The sequence below is a fragment of the Lithobates pipiens genome, unplaced genomic scaffold, assembly GCF_037356315.1.
Source record: "Lithobates pipiens isolate NorthernLeopardFrog02 unplaced genomic scaffold, aLitPip1_a1.2 Scaffold_13, whole genome shotgun sequence".
In the NCBI taxonomy this organism is placed as follows: Eukaryota; Metazoa; Chordata; class Amphibia; order Anura; family Ranidae; genus Lithobates; species Lithobates pipiens.
The window spans coordinates 62,513,288-62,528,822 of record NW_027507718.1 but is presented as its reverse complement, the minus strand read 5'-3'; the positions used below and the strand labels follow the sequence as shown (position 1 = coordinate 62,528,822).

The following is a 15,535-nucleotide window of genomic DNA, read 5'->3' as shown; positions in this document are numbered from 1 at the left end:
CATGTTTGAGAAAACCCCTCTGTATGTTTTTGTGTGTTCCTACCCACACAGCATAAAAAAAAAAGTTTTAATAATTCTCACTTTTTAGATATTTCTCAGGCGCAGGTCTCATGGCTGACTACAAGTATTTTTTGAGCTATGCTAGATTGAGTCTGTCAAGGCCGGATAGGCTCTCCTCCTCTCCTCTCCACCATGGAGGAGCCCAACTTCCAGCCCAGTCTTTAAATCTAGTTTACAACAATAATGAGATCTGCCAGCACAGTACATACAGAGTTAACCCCTTGACCTCTGGAAGATTTACCCCCTTCATGACCAGGTCACTTTTTTGCGATACGACATTGCATTACTTTAACTGATAATAACGCATCATTTAACTCTATACCCAAATAACATTGATGTAATTTTTTTCCCCACAAATAGAGATTTCTTTCCTATCTGATAACCACCAGAGCATTTTATTTTTTTGCGCTATAAACAAAAAAAGAACAAGAATTTTGAAAAAAAAAACAATATTTTTTACTTTCTGCTATGAAACATATCCAATAAAAAAATGTAAAATAAATAAATGTCTTCATAAGTTTAGGCCAATAAGTATTCTGCTATGTTTTTGGCAAAAAAAAAAAATCCCAATAGGCACATATTGATTGGTTTAATGTTCTAGCAAATGTTATAGCGTCTACAAACTACATTTTTATACTAATAATGGCAGCAATCAGCAACTTATAGCTGGATTGTGATATTGTGGTGGCCATTTGGACACTAAGTGACACTTTTGTCACTTTGTGGTAAACAGTGACACTAATACAGTGATCATTTCTAAAAATATGCACTGTCACTGTACTAATGACACTGACTGGGAAGGATTTAAAAATCTAGGGCAATCAAAGGGTTAACATTGTGCCTAGCCAGTGTTTTTGGGTACACAGTGTGCTGTTTTTACTAGGGGAATAAATGGATTCTAGTCCCTGCTTTGCAGGAACACAGAATGCATTCCTTCCCCCCTATCAGCACGGCAATCCACCTTGTTTAAATAGGCAGATTACCATTCTGTGTTGTTTACCAATAATTAGCGGGTGCCCGGCACCCGCAGATTGGCATCTGCTGTGAGTAGTCAAAGCATAAGCGGCCTTCCGGTGGCGTGTTCGCTCCACTTACAGCAGAAATACAGAATCATATATATATAAAACTGTTATAGGGCAGTCAGCAAGTGGTTAATTATGGCAAGCAGTCAGCCACCCCCCTCATAAACAAAGAGAACTAGTATGATTTTACAGTGCTGGAATTGCCTAGAACAGATAATCTAAGAAAAGGTAAGCTGCAATTTTCAAATATATTTTTTAAGTGATACTAAAGGTTGTGTAGCACCCTCTAGTGCTAGAAGTAGAAATAGGTTTTTGTTTTTATCACAGATAAATTTATGCCAGCCAAGCCTGCCCGTTTTTGTTTCTTGGGTTGGCCGAAATCTTAGGAGAGCTGGATGACTCACAGACAGCATCACCGAGAGCTCCTCTCTCTTTCTGGAATGCACTGGAACCTTCTAGAAAGATTTGGGAGGGAAGGTAAAGTGGAGCTGCCTGGAGTATTTTGAGGAGCCCTGACCAATCTCCAACTTGGGTTGTCAGGGGGCAGGCCGCCTCAAATACTCAGGATCAGCCCAGCTGGGGAGAAGTTGTTCAGGTGGAAGCTGGGGATGGAGTGTTAGGCTGTCATGGCCTTTGAGGGAGCTCCCCAGTCTAGGTGGTGTTGAACTTGGTCCTGGGCTCGGGTGCAGACAGGACCTTCCTACAACTAACAGAGGTTTCCTGGACAGGAGGCATCGGAGCAAGGAGAGGACAGCAGGAGAGCACTGCCTGGCAAGTCTCCAGGAGGAACAACAAGGTGCAGCCAAAAGGGCTGGTGAGTAACACACAATGTGGATGACTAGGAGGCATGCCTGAAAGGACTTGAAGCAAGCAGTCTGTGACGGGTGCAGAGCCAATAAGGTGGACTGTGGTGACAAGGGCAAGGAAAAGAGGCGGCTGCAGCCAGAAGGGCTGACAGGGCCTGAAGAGGTGGTACTGGGATCATTAGCCCCCTGGGACATATTTTTCTACACCATAGGGGCCCACAGTCCCTGCCTGCAAAGGGCATTTTACTGTGGGCCTGGCTGAGCCAGTGTCAGGCCTGCAATTCAGTGCTAGCTGGTCCTAGGCGTTGTAGTTCTACAAGCAAGTCTGTGCTGGGAATTCATGTGCCTGGCTGTGCAGGGTGAGAGACGGAACAACAACTACCAGCAGCCCCTACAGAGGTACCACTACAGTTGTTATTTTTTGTTACTTACGTTCTTCTTCTGGCAGTCCCCCACTGGCACTGTCAGCTTCTCCTTCCTTCAGGTGCCTTCTTAGCAAGATGGGTGATAAGGAGGCACCCATGTATGCGTGCTCCTCAGTCGAGCTGTGTGTGTCCATAGACACACACAGTGCCGATAAGCCACGCCGCCATTCCCTCCACACTGCTCCTGATATCTCCTGTGAGACCAAAAAGAGAGATGAGCGCTGCAGCAGGCAAAACAGTGCTGGAGAGATGAGAGGAGTCAGGTAAGTGTTTACGGATGATGGTGGGTAGGACAGGTAGTGGGGCGGGGTTTTTTAGCTTAATGCAGAGACATTAGAACCACTTTAAGTCAGCTGTGTGAATGATAACATATCAAGAAGGTGTTATCCCAATTTGGCTGGAAAAGTGGAAGTACACTTTAGGGCAAAAAGAGGTATAAATAGGATTTATCATTTATGTTCAGTAAGTTTCCCTGAAAGTCATTTTTGTGTTACTTTTATATATATAGAATTATTTCAGCATCTTATTTCAGCAAAAGATTTATATCTCTTTCCTCAAACACTTGTTTGTGTGCCAGTGCAATCAATACAGGCAATGAAATACTGATGTAAGAAAGTCAATTACAAGATAAGCCACTTAGAAAGGAAGATGAAACTTTATTGACAGAACTAAAACCATCACCTTGCTCACTTACATGAGGAGCAGTAAATCAAACAGGGGAAATTCACTAAGCTACTGTATGTGATTTATTTTAACTGCATCTGCAATTTCATCACACGATTATTGTAGCTTTTTTCTAATTCTCATCAAAGCATTCAATTTACATGGTAAAAGTTTACCTATGTGTTGAATGTTATATTTTTTTTTTTTTAAAAGGAAATTGCCTCTTTACTCCGACAGTCTGTTTTTCTCTTGAATTGTTTTATCTCATGACAGGGCAACTTCAAAGTCATAGTCCACCAATACACTGCAGAGTAGGCGAATTATGGAATGGTGGGTTTATAATTTATTTATTGTAGGTACTTATATAGTGCTGACAATTTACGTAGCACTTATATATATTTATATATATTTATTATACATTCACATCAGTCCCTGCCATCAAGGAGCTTACAATCTAAAGGTCCCTAACTCACATTCATACATACACACACTAGGGTCAATTTCCACAGAAGCCAGTTAACCTACCAACATGTCTTTGGAGTGTGAGAGGAAACTGGAGTACCCGGAGATAACCCATGCAGGCACAGGGAGAACATGCAAACTCCAGGCTGTTTGAAACGATGACCCCAGTGCTGCTAGGCGGAAGTTCTAAACACTTAAAAGAAAGGAAAAGTTCTCCCAACGTGGGGATGAGCAGCACTTTTCCATCTCTTCTTGTGTCTTCTTCTTGGAAGTTCTAAACACTTAACCACTGTGTTCATTTGCTAAAAACAAATACAGGCATACCCCACTTTTAAGTACACAATGGGGTTTATTTACTAAAGCTGGAAAAGTGCAAAATCAGGCTCACTTCTGCATAGAAACCAATGAGCTTCTAACTCCAGCTTGTTCAATTGAGCTTTGATAATAAAACCTGGAAGCTCATTGGTTTCTATGCAGAAGTGAGCCTGATTTTACAGTTTTATAGCTTTAGTAAATAAACCCCATTGTGTACTTAAAAGTGGGGTATGCCTGTAGACTGTTCACTTTGCAAGAGGATTTTTCCAGGAGCTTAGTGAATGGGTTGAAGCTCCACTGAGTTCTATCATCCCATCATGTGCATGTTAAAATGCTTTTTTTTTTTAAATTTCCCTTGCATGTGATTGGGTATTCTTTGCAAAGGGAAATTTCACCACATGAAAACTGAAATTACACCACATGACTAAATTCTAGGGAAAATTCCCTTGCAAAGTAAACAGCCTATTTGCTCAATAATTCAACCTTATTATTTCTTTATCATCATAAAGAAGGGGACCTCTGGACCTTAAAAGTATTCCTTGTCACTATAGGAAGGAATTACTAGAGGAAGAGGCATTTCCAAAAAACTGTAATTCCCCATCGACCCACTAATACGATGTGGCAACTTCAACTAGTCAACATTATTTCCAAAGATGCTTTATTATATAATGGGGTTAATTTACTAAAGGCAAAAAATTTTTGCTTGTACATGATTGGATGATAGAAATCAGCAGAGCTTTCCCTCATATCAGAGCTTTTCCTCAGATCTAAAGCAAATGCACTGGCAGTGTACACCATATTTGCCTTTAGCAAATCAACCGCAATGTGTATTTAGGTTATTTTAAAGCTGAACTCCAAACAGACACAAATTATTGCAACTTGGTATTTTTTAATACTCATCTGCGTTTTTATTTATTTTTTTACTGTCTGTGTCCTATTGGCAACATTTCCTTTCACTTCCTGCTACAGAGACAAAGCAGGAAGTAAGAGGTGATAGCCCCTCCTCCAGTTGTCCAGGAACACAGGCAGCAATGCAAGCTCAAAGTAGTTCTGTATCATCATATATCCACGCTTAAAGTGAAGCTATGGCTTTGGGCGCCCGCAGACGGTCAGAGACTGTGGACATGGTACAGGAGATGATCAGAGACTGCATACATGGCACAAGAGACTCTCAGAGACTGCATACTTAGCACTAGTGACTGTCAGAGACTGCATACATGGCACAAGGGATGATCAGAGACTGTGGACATGGTACAGGAGACGGTCAGAGACTGCATACATGGCACAATAGATGATCAGAGATCATCAGAGACTGCATACATGACACAAAAGACTGTCAGAGACTGCATAAATGGCACAAGAGATGATCCAAGACTGCATACATGGCACAAGAGACGATCAGAGACGGCATACCTGGCACAAGAGACTGTCAGAGACTGCATACATGGCACAAGAGATGATTAGAGACTGCATACATGGCACAAGGGACTGTCAGAGACTGAATAAATGGCACAAGAGATGATCCAAGACTGCATACATGGCACAAGAGACGATCAGAGGTGGCATACCTGGCACAAGAGACCATCGGGGACTGCATACATGGCACAAGGGACTGTCAGAGACTGCATAAATGGCACAAGAGACGATCCAAGACTGCATACATAGCACAAAAGACTGTCAGAGATTGCATACATAACACAAGAGATGATCAGAGACTGCATACATGTCACAAGGTGACAGAGAGGGAGAGAGGGGGTGAGAAAGACAGAGGGTAAAAGAGAAAAAAAAGGGGTGAGAGAGAGGGGTGATTGAGGGGGGTGAGAGAGAGAGGGGGGCGAGAGAGAGGGGTGATTGAGAGGGGTGAGAGAGAGAGAGGGGTGAGAGAGGGGTGAGAGAGACAGAGAGGGGGTGAGAGAGGGAGAGGGGGTGAGAGAGGGAGAGGGGGAGAGAGAGAGTGAGAGGGGGAGAGAGAGAGTGAGAGGGGGAGAGAGAGTGAGAGAGACAGCGGGGGGTCAGAGAGAGAGACCCCAAGCCCTGTCAGCAGTCCCTCTAGTGCCCCTATGTCCCAGTGGTGTGTGTAATCCTCAGTATGGTACCTTGCATGCTAGTAGGATGTCCATGATGGCCAGCAGCTGGCAAGACCCATTTTCATTCTGGGTGAGGACAGGAGATGCTCTGTTCCTTCCACCGGATCTATGATATGACATGGAGCGGTCCCTGGCTGCCTGCATTTTCCGCCCGTCCTTGTTCTCCGAACTCCCCGGTCAGTCTGTCCTTCAGGCCTGGGAGCGGTGAGGAAGTTTAAAGCATCCAGGGGTTCCAGGCTCTGGGAGGCACGAGGGATGTTGTGCCTGCTGTTCCTGGTATCTTTGGAGGTCTTGCTGCTCTTCTTTGCTATCCCGCTCCTTGCACCAGCTGTCATCGGACCAGTAACCTCCAGCTCCTTGAGTTTCATTAATCCAGTCCTTGCCAAGGGGCATTTTACCGCCCCCCCCCCCACCCCAAGCTGGGCACCCTAAGGCGGATGCCTGATGGTGGCGCCAGCCCTGCTAAACTGTACAGGTGCGAGCAGGGCTGGCCACTGGCACTAGTATAACGACCGAGTGGTGAACCCCTGATTCGATCCCTGTCACCCATGGCTATGGCTTCCTATTAAGAATATATGTGCTGCACCACTTAAAGCGGCGTTAAACCCAAAACAAAATATGTAATAAAATGCAGTTTACCAAGCAATAGATGTGGTGCCTGCATTTATTTTCCTTTTAATGCTTTTCTTTCATTGTGTTTACCTAGTGGCCTTGCCAGTAATATACCGCATGTATTAGGCCCCTTTCACACAGGGGCGGGGGTGGCGTCGGCGGTAAAGTGCTGCTATTTTTAGCGTCGCTTTATCGTCGTATTTGCGGAGGTATTCGGTTTAAATTTTTTTTTAAAACCACTTGCAAAGCACTGCAGCGGCGCTTTGCCGGCGAGATAGCCACGCTGCCCCATTAATTTAAATGGGCAGGAGCGGTATACACACCACTCCTTCACCGCTCCAAAGATGCTGCTAGGACTTTTTTTACCGTCTTGCCAGCGTACCACTCTAGTGTGAAAGCCCTCGGGCTTTCACACTGAAGAGACAGGAGCGGCTCTTTCAGGTCGCTTTGCAGGTGCTATTTTTAGTGCTGTAGCGCCTGCAAAGCAACCTCAGTGTGAGAGGGGCCTTAGAGTGTCTGCACTCTGGATGACGGAGCTCAGGAGGCACCTTTAAGGCCTTATTCGGCAGGGTTGTTTTCTGGCTGGAAAAAAAACCCAGAACTAGTGGGGTTTAAGATGAGTTTTTGAGCCATTTATCAGTGTTTTTGAGCCATAAGCGTTTATGGGAGTAGGGTTTTTCTAAAAAAAAAGCTTAAAACACTACAGCTAAAAAAACGCTGAAAAACGCTACTGCAAAAACACAGAAAAACTCATTCTACAGCTACAGCTTTCTACAGCTAACGCTACTGGCGTTAAACAGCAGCATTGCCAGTTTGGGGGAAGGGGAGTGTTAGATGCACTAGCAGATTTAGATACACTAACAAATTTAATCCAAACTCTAGATAATACTTTATAAGCAATTACAGCAACAGTTTTTTCCTTTTGGGATAAAGGTTTTATATAAATAAATAAAAGATGATCATTTTTAGCACCCCTGTCAGCGGTAAGTAGTTTGTCTCAACCCTAGCTCTGCAGGAATGCTAATTTTGTTGAAAAACAACAGACATTTTGTCAAGATCGAAAAGAGGGGGCGGGGTTAGTGGGACTTTATATGAGGCAACGAATGGGTAGATTCATCTGCCTCCATCCCTGTTATAGGCAAAGAATTTTGCATAGAACAAATGCTCACCTTGTAATTTTCTACCTTGTATCATAGATTGTTGCACTTGCTTATTGCTCCTGATGAGTGGCAGTCCCCACGAAACGCGTAGAGCCTTAGCCTTATGCTACATCTCCAACATCATGTGATCTTGAGACTCTGCAATTAGTGATATTAATTCTATTATAATTTTTATTTTTATTATTTTTATCTACTTTATTTATCTATCTTTCTTACTGATTACATGATTGTTGTTTATGAATTAATATAATTACATTATCGTGTACCAATGTTTCTATTACTCATAGATTGGATTTATATTTTACCATTATCAACTTCATCATGTTGTTTATGAATTATTACTACATTACTATTTTATATTAAGATAACTATCATTCTGTATTATTATTTTATATATTTTTTGTTATGAAATATGTTATTATCATGTATAATAAATTACTCAGATTCTATTGAACCATATTATCATGTTACATTCTCGACCTAATGTTTATATTTTTGGAGCTCATGATCACGTGATTTTAATTTTAATTTTCTTAGCTGTGCTTCATATAAGTCCCAACATTCTTTTTGGCAGGATCACCAGGTGAAAATAAAATAAAGAAAGCCTGAAAAGGAAAACGAATGTAACCAAAAATGAATGTAACCACCACATCTAAGAATTAATAAGCTACAATATAAGAAATATTTGCTTTTTGTTTTAATGCTGCTTTAATTATAAAGGCATCTGCCTGTACAGTTTTCACTTAGTACCTTTGTGAATTCCTATAGATAGCTGTTGATCCTGTTAGTAAAGTAATGATGCTGCACTGCTCCTGAATTCAGAGTGGAGTTGTCACTCTCAATGCTTGCTTGTACTACGGTGTCAATCAGGGGTCAAGTCCTGGGAAAAAAAGTGTGAGAAATCACCCAAGATTCCCCACCCAACCTCAAAAATAAAAAAGTGTGTGTAATATACGCACTCCTTTTTTAACAAATAAAGTGCAGCATTTATTGTAAAGTAACAGTTTACGAAGACACCTCCAAAGTTCACATGCATCAAAAAAATAAATATAGAACAGATCTAACAACAAAATAATTTAACCTGCATGCTATACCAACAAAAAACACAATGTGTGATAATGGTTCAATGCAGACTCACTGTGCCCATCATTGCAGCCTCACTGTGCCCATCATTGCAGCCTCACTGTGCCCATCAATGCAGCCTTACTGTACCCATCAATTCAGCCTCACCTGTGCCCATCAATGCAGCCTCACCTGTGCCGTCCATCAATGCAGCCTCACCTGTGCCCATCAATACAGCCTCACCTGTTCCCATCATTGCAGCCTAACCTGTGCCCATCATTGCAGCCTTACCGTGCCCATCAATGCAGCCTTACTGTGCCCATCAATGCATCCTCACCATGCCCACCATGAAAAGATGGGCACAAGTCACTTTTAAAAATGAACAAAAGAGATTTTATTTCTCTTAACAGGAACAGGGGGGGAGAGGGGTAGGGCACAGGACACCCTTAGGCAAATGCAATAGCAAATTGGCAGACTCCTTAGACAAAAATAGAACTAGGCAGACAGCTATACAGAAAAAGGGCCTATTAGCTGAATTCAGCAATCTGTATTTTGTGGCAACTGTTGTCTCCTTGTCAGAAACCATGAATCAGATTGAGGCAGAAGTACAGTTAAATCACACTTGTTTATTAATAATAATAATAATAATAATAATTTTAAAAAAAAGGTAAACAGAGTAAATGTAGTCAAAACATAGCCAGAGTTCAGGAATAGTGATGGACGAACTTCCGACGGGACGTTTCGCGAACGCGAAACGCGAACGGACACAAACGTTCGCGAAAACGACCGTTCGCCGCGGGCTCCATTGACTTCAATGGGAGGCGAATTTCGCAAACCTTTAGGTCGAATTTGCGGCCACGGGGTAATTATTAGGGGGTAGCACGTAGTCCCACCACCTGGACAATAGCATAATACATGTATGAGGTGAATTTGGGATCGATAACTACAAGCATTTTTTTTTTATTTGGGAAATTGTTCTGACAATTCAGGACTATGGAGCTAATGAAGGCAATGGAGGAGAGGGAAGGTCAGGGACCAGGGTAGGCAAACAAGAGGGTGCAGGAGATACAGAGCACTGACAGCAGCACCGTAATACAGAGCACTGACATCAGCACCGTGACATACAGCGCTGACAGCAGCTCCGTGACATACAGCGCTGACAGCAGCTCCGTGACATACAGCGCTGACAGCAGCTCCGTGACATACAGCGCTGACAGCAGCTCCGTGACATACAGCGCTGACAGCAGCTCCGTGACATACAGCGCTGACAGCAGCACCGTGACATACAGCGCTGACAGCAGCTCCGTGACATACAGCGCTGACAGCAGCTCCGTGACATACAGCGCTGACAGCAGCTCCGTGACATACAGCACTGACAGCAGCTCCGTGACATACAGCGCTGACAGCAGCTCCGTGACATACAGCGCTGACAGCAGCACCGTGACATACAGCGCTGACAGCAGCTCCGTGACATACAGCGCTGACAGCAGCTCCGTGACATACAGCGCTGACAGCAGCTCCGTGACATACAGCGCTGACAGCAGCTCCGTGACATACAGCGCTGACAGCAGCTCCGTGACATACAGCGCTGACAGCAGCACCGTGACATACAGCGCTGACAGCAGCTCCGTGACATACAGCGCTGACAGCAGCTCCGTGACATACAGCGCTGACAGCAGCTCCGTGACATACAGCACTGACAGCAGCTCCGTGACATACAGCGCTGACAGCAGCTCCGTGACATACAGCGCTGACAGCAGCACCGTGACATACAGCGCTGACAGCAGCTCCGTGACATACAGCGCTGACAGCAGCTCCGTGACATACAGCGCTGACAGCAGCTCCGTGACATACAGCGCTGACAGCAGCTCCGTGACATACAGCGCTGACAGCAGCTCCGTGACATACAGCGCTGACAGCAGCTCCGTGACATACAGCGCTGACAGCAGCTCCGTGACATACAGCGCTGACAGCAGCACCGTGACATACAGCGCTGACAGCAGCTCCGTGACATACAGCGCTGACAGCAGCTCCGTGACATACAGCGCTGACAGCAGCTCCGTGACATACAGCGCTGACAGCAGCTCCGTGACATACAGCGCTGACAGCAGCTCCGTGACATACAGCGCTGACAGCAGCTCCGTGACATACAGCGCTGACAGCAGCTCCGTGACATACAGCGCTGACAGCAGCTCCGTGACATACAGCGCTGACAGCAGCTCCGTGACATACAGCGCTGACAGCAGCTCCGTGACATACAGCGCTGACAGCAGCTCCGTGACATACAGCGCTGACAGCAGCTCCGTGACATACAGCGCTGACAGCAGCTCCGTGACATACAGCGCTGACAGCAGCTCCGTGACATACAGCGCTGACAGCAGCACCGTAAGCAGCCCCAGGAGGAAGTCAGCACAGCACAGGGATGGTGTGATCCCCTCATAATAAGAACCCCCAGGAGGAAGTCAGCACAGCACAGGGATGGTGGGAGCCCCTCATAATAAGAACACCCAGGAGGAAGTCAGCACAGCACAGGGATGGTGGGAACCCCTCATAATAAGCAGCCCCAGTAGAAATATGACACCGCTCAACCTCTTCAAAGAGGAGGGTAGGGGCATATAGTACGGTGTGCTTTTTTGGGTCAGGGAAGTGAGCCAAATGAATTAAGAAGGTCTGTGTGCTTGATTCCAAAAATTGTTTATAGACATATACATGGTCTACTGATCACATGTGTTGAATTCCTCCGAGATCCATGCCTCATTCATTTTTAGAAATGTGAGGTAGTTAACACTGTGGTGAGCTAGGCGAGTACGCTTATCGGTCACAATCCCCCCTGCTGCGCTGAACGTCCTTTCGGACAGGACACTGGATGAGGGGCAAGCCAACAGTTCGATTGCAAATTGGGCAAGCTCTGGCCAGAGGTCAAGCCTGCCCACCCAGTAGTCTAGGGGTTCATCACTCCTCAGAGCGTCCACATCGGCCGTTAACCCAATGTAGTCGGACACCTGACGGTCTAGGCGTTCCCTGATGCTGGATCCGGATGACACCTGTCGATGGGTCGGCTGAAAGAATGACCTCATATCCGAAGTCACCAACACATCTTCAAACCGGCCTCTTCTTGCAGGCGCTGTTGGATTGGTACCCGCAAATCCTTCTCTGGGAGTGGGAATTGCTCCTCTGCCAGCGCACGCAAAAGCAGAATGCAGCATTTCTCGAAGCAAGGCCTGGAAGTGCTGCATTCTGACAGCCCTCTGCGACGGCGGTAACATTTCCGCCATTTTGTGTTTGTACCGGGGGTCTAAGTACGTTGCCACCCAGTACTGGTCCTTGACCCTCATGCTTTTTATACGGGGGTCCCTATTAAAACACTGGAGCATGAAGGCCCCCATTTGCACTAAAGTGGAAGCGGTGTGGTGGCCTGGCTCCTGCTCATCATCCAGGATAATGTCGTCCTCTTCATTCTCCTCTCCCCATCCTCGCACAACAGGGATCCCAGAAAGGTTTAAAGCATGCTCTTCTTGCTCCTGCTCATCCGCCCCGGCACCATCCTCCTCTGACTCCTCATCAGACTCCTGTTGTTGACTTGTCTCAGATAGAGTAGCCCCCCCTGGGAATTCATCCAGCATTGCGACTTCCTCATCTTCCCGCTCCTGCTCCTCCACAGCCTGATCAATGACACGACGCAATGCACGCTCCAGAAAGAAGGCATAAGGTACCATGTCACTGATGGCGCCATGGCTGCGACTGACCAGTTTGGTGATCTCCTCAAATGGCCGCAGAAGTCTGCATGTGTCGCGCATGAGCAGCCACTGGCGCGGTGAAAAAAAACCCAGCTCCCCAGAACCGTTTCTTTCGCAGAGTTCATACAGGTAGACGTTAACTGCACGTTTCTGCTGGAGCAGCCTATCAAGCATATAGAAGGTTGAGTTCCATCGCGTCGGGCAATCGCAAATAAGACGTCTGACCGGCAGATGGTGTCGCCGCTGAATGTCAGCAAGGCGAGCCATGGCCGTGTAAGATCTTCTGAAATGGGCCGAGATTTTCCTTGCCTGCCGCAAGATGTCCTGGACCCCAGGGTATTTGACAAGGAATCGCTGCACGACCAAGTTTAAGACGTGTGCCATGCACGGCACGTGCGTGATTTTGCCCTGTTTCAATGCGCTAAGCAGATTGGCACCGTTGTCACACACCACTTTACCAACTGTCAAATTGAGCGGTGTTAGCCACTCATCTGCCTGTGAACGCAAAGCTGAAAGGAGTGCCGGGCCAGTGTGGCTCTTTGCTTCCAGGCACAACAGACGCAGCACGGCATGGCAACGTCTCACCTGGCATGTGGAATAGGTTCTGGGGAGCTTGGGCGGTGCAGTGGAAGAGACGCTAGCAGCGGAAAAGGAGGAGGCAGCTGAGGAGGAGAGGGAGGAGGATGGAGTAGGAGGAGGAGAAGAAGAGTCAGGCCTGCATGCAATCCGTGGCGGTAAAACCAAATCTACACGGGTGCCACGGGTTACATGCTTGACGGCCGTCAGAAGGTTCACCCAGTGGGCAGTAAAACTGATATACCTTCCCTGCCCGTGTTTGCTAGACCACGTGTCTGTGGTCAGATGTATCTTGGCACCGACACTGTGTGCCAGAGATACATTCACTTGCCGCTGAACATGGCCATATAGCTCTGGGATGCCCTTCTCTGAGAAATACTTCCTTCCTGGGACCTTCCATTGTGGTGTTCCAATGGCCACAAATTTGCGAAAGGCCTCCGAGTCCACCAGTTTATATGGCAGTAGTTGGCGGGCTATGAGTTCTGACAAGCCAGCCGCCAACCGTTGGGCAAGAGGGTTATCCGGCGTCATCATTTTTTTACGCTCAAACATTAGGCCCACGGAAGCCTGCCTTTTTGCAGAAAAATGTGAGCTTGGCGTGATGGAAGGTGGAGTGGAGGACAATTGTGAGGAGAGAGGAGAAGGAGAAGTAGAAGACGAGGCTGGACGGTGAGAGCCTGCAGTGTGGCTTTGTGTGTTCCGTTGCTCCCACTGGGCTCGGTGATGGCTGCTCATGTGCCTTCTTAAGGCGGTCGTCCCTAGGTGAGTATTGGGCTTACCGCGACTAACGCGTTGACTGCAAAGATTGCAGATGGCAACGCTATTGTCAGCAGCGGACACGTTAAAAAAAGCCCACACTGCGGAGCCATGTGCCGGTGTCCTGGGAGCGCCAGATGTGACCGTACATGGTCGATGACTCGCTCCTGATACATTTGCAGTCTGCTTTGTCCCTGCTGTGCAATGTAAGTCATTGCTGCTTCTCCTCCCTATCTGCTGGTCCATATCTCCCTCTGAACTCCCCTCCTCTTCCTCTCTTGTGGGCACCCACGTGACATCACTAGACACGTCATCATCAACGTCACCTTCCCCACCGCTATAAGTAGAGTAGGCAGCAACACCGGGGACCAACCTCCTCCTTGGGCTGATCTGGGTACTGGCGTCAGACTGCTGAGTAGCGCTTGTTGCTACCTCCTCTTCCTGATCCAATACCAAGAGTGGCTGCGCATCAGAAATGTCCTCTTGATATGGATCGGAAAATAATTCCAGTGACTCAAGCGGAAGGTATGTGGTGGTGGTGGTGGTGGTCGTGTTGTTGGTGGTAGTGTCTTTGGGGGTGCACATAGCAGAGAGTGAAGAAGAGGGTGCAGATCGAGAGGATGAGGAGGGTGCAGAAGAGTAAGGCTGAGCGAGCCACTCAACCAAGTCTGGTGCATCCTTTAAAGTAATTGAACGCACCTTCTGCAACTTCCCACTTTGGCTCAAGCCTGTTGCTCCTGCCCTACCCCTACCACCCCTGCGGAAGGGCCTGCCTCTTCCTCTGCATGTCATTTTTTAAATGACCCTGTGACAAAACTCTTAGTCCCTATACCGCTGAAGGACTGCTGCAGTATAGGTGAGCGGTCAGCAGTGGTGCACGTCAACCCTATCTATTGTGGACCTATAGCGGTCCTTACAGAACAGCAGACTGTACCGCACTCAAGCCTATGTACCGTAGCACCCTATACCAAGTTACCAGTCCTTATAAGAACTTTTGTGGACCAAGCAGGTTGTGTATTAGTGTTTAGCAGACTGTACGTCAGTCCCTATACCGCTGAAGGACTGCTGCAGTATAGGGCAGCGGTCAGCAGTGGTGCACGTCAACCCTATCTATTGTGGACCGATAGCGGTCCTTACAGAACAGCAGACTGTACCGCACTCAAGCCTATGTACCGTAGCACCCTATACCAAGTTACCAGTCCTTATAAGAACTTTTGTGGACCAAGCAGGTTGTGTATTAGTGTTTAGCAGACTGTACGTCAGTCCCTATACCGCTGAAGGACTGCTGCAGTATAGGGCAGCGGTCAGCAGTGGTGCACGTCAACCCTATCTATTGTGGACCGATAGCGGTCCTTACAGAACAGCAGACTGTACCGCACTCAAGCCTATGTACCGTAGCACCCTATACCAAGTTACCAGTCCTTATAAGAACTTTTGTGGAACAAGCAGGTTGTGTGTTAGTGATTAGCAGACTGTACGTCAGTCCCTATACCAATGAAGGACTGCTGCAGTATAGGGCAGCGGTCAGCAGTAGTGCACGGCAACCCTATGTATTGTGGACCGATAGCGGTCCTTACAGAACAGCAGACTGTACCGCACTCAAGCCTATGTACCGTAGCACCCTATACCAAGTTACCAGTCCTTATAAGAACTTTTGTGGACCAAGCAGGTTGTGTATTAGTGTTTAGCAGACTGTACGTCAGTCCCTATACCGCTGAAGGACTGCTGCAGTATAGGGCAGCGGTCAGCAGTGGTGCACGTCAACCCTATGTATTGTGGACCGATAGCGGTC

The 15,535-nt window shown here is 46.7% G+C and overlaps 1 protein-coding gene across 2 annotated transcripts in view; it reads left to right on the top strand.

Annotated features, from left to right (window-relative positions):
- TEK (TEK receptor tyrosine kinase) overlaps window positions 1-15,535 on the top strand; it is a 166,951-nt gene that overhangs the window by 81,766 nt on the left and 69,650 nt on the right. The gene's annotated exons all lie outside the window — the stretch shown is intronic.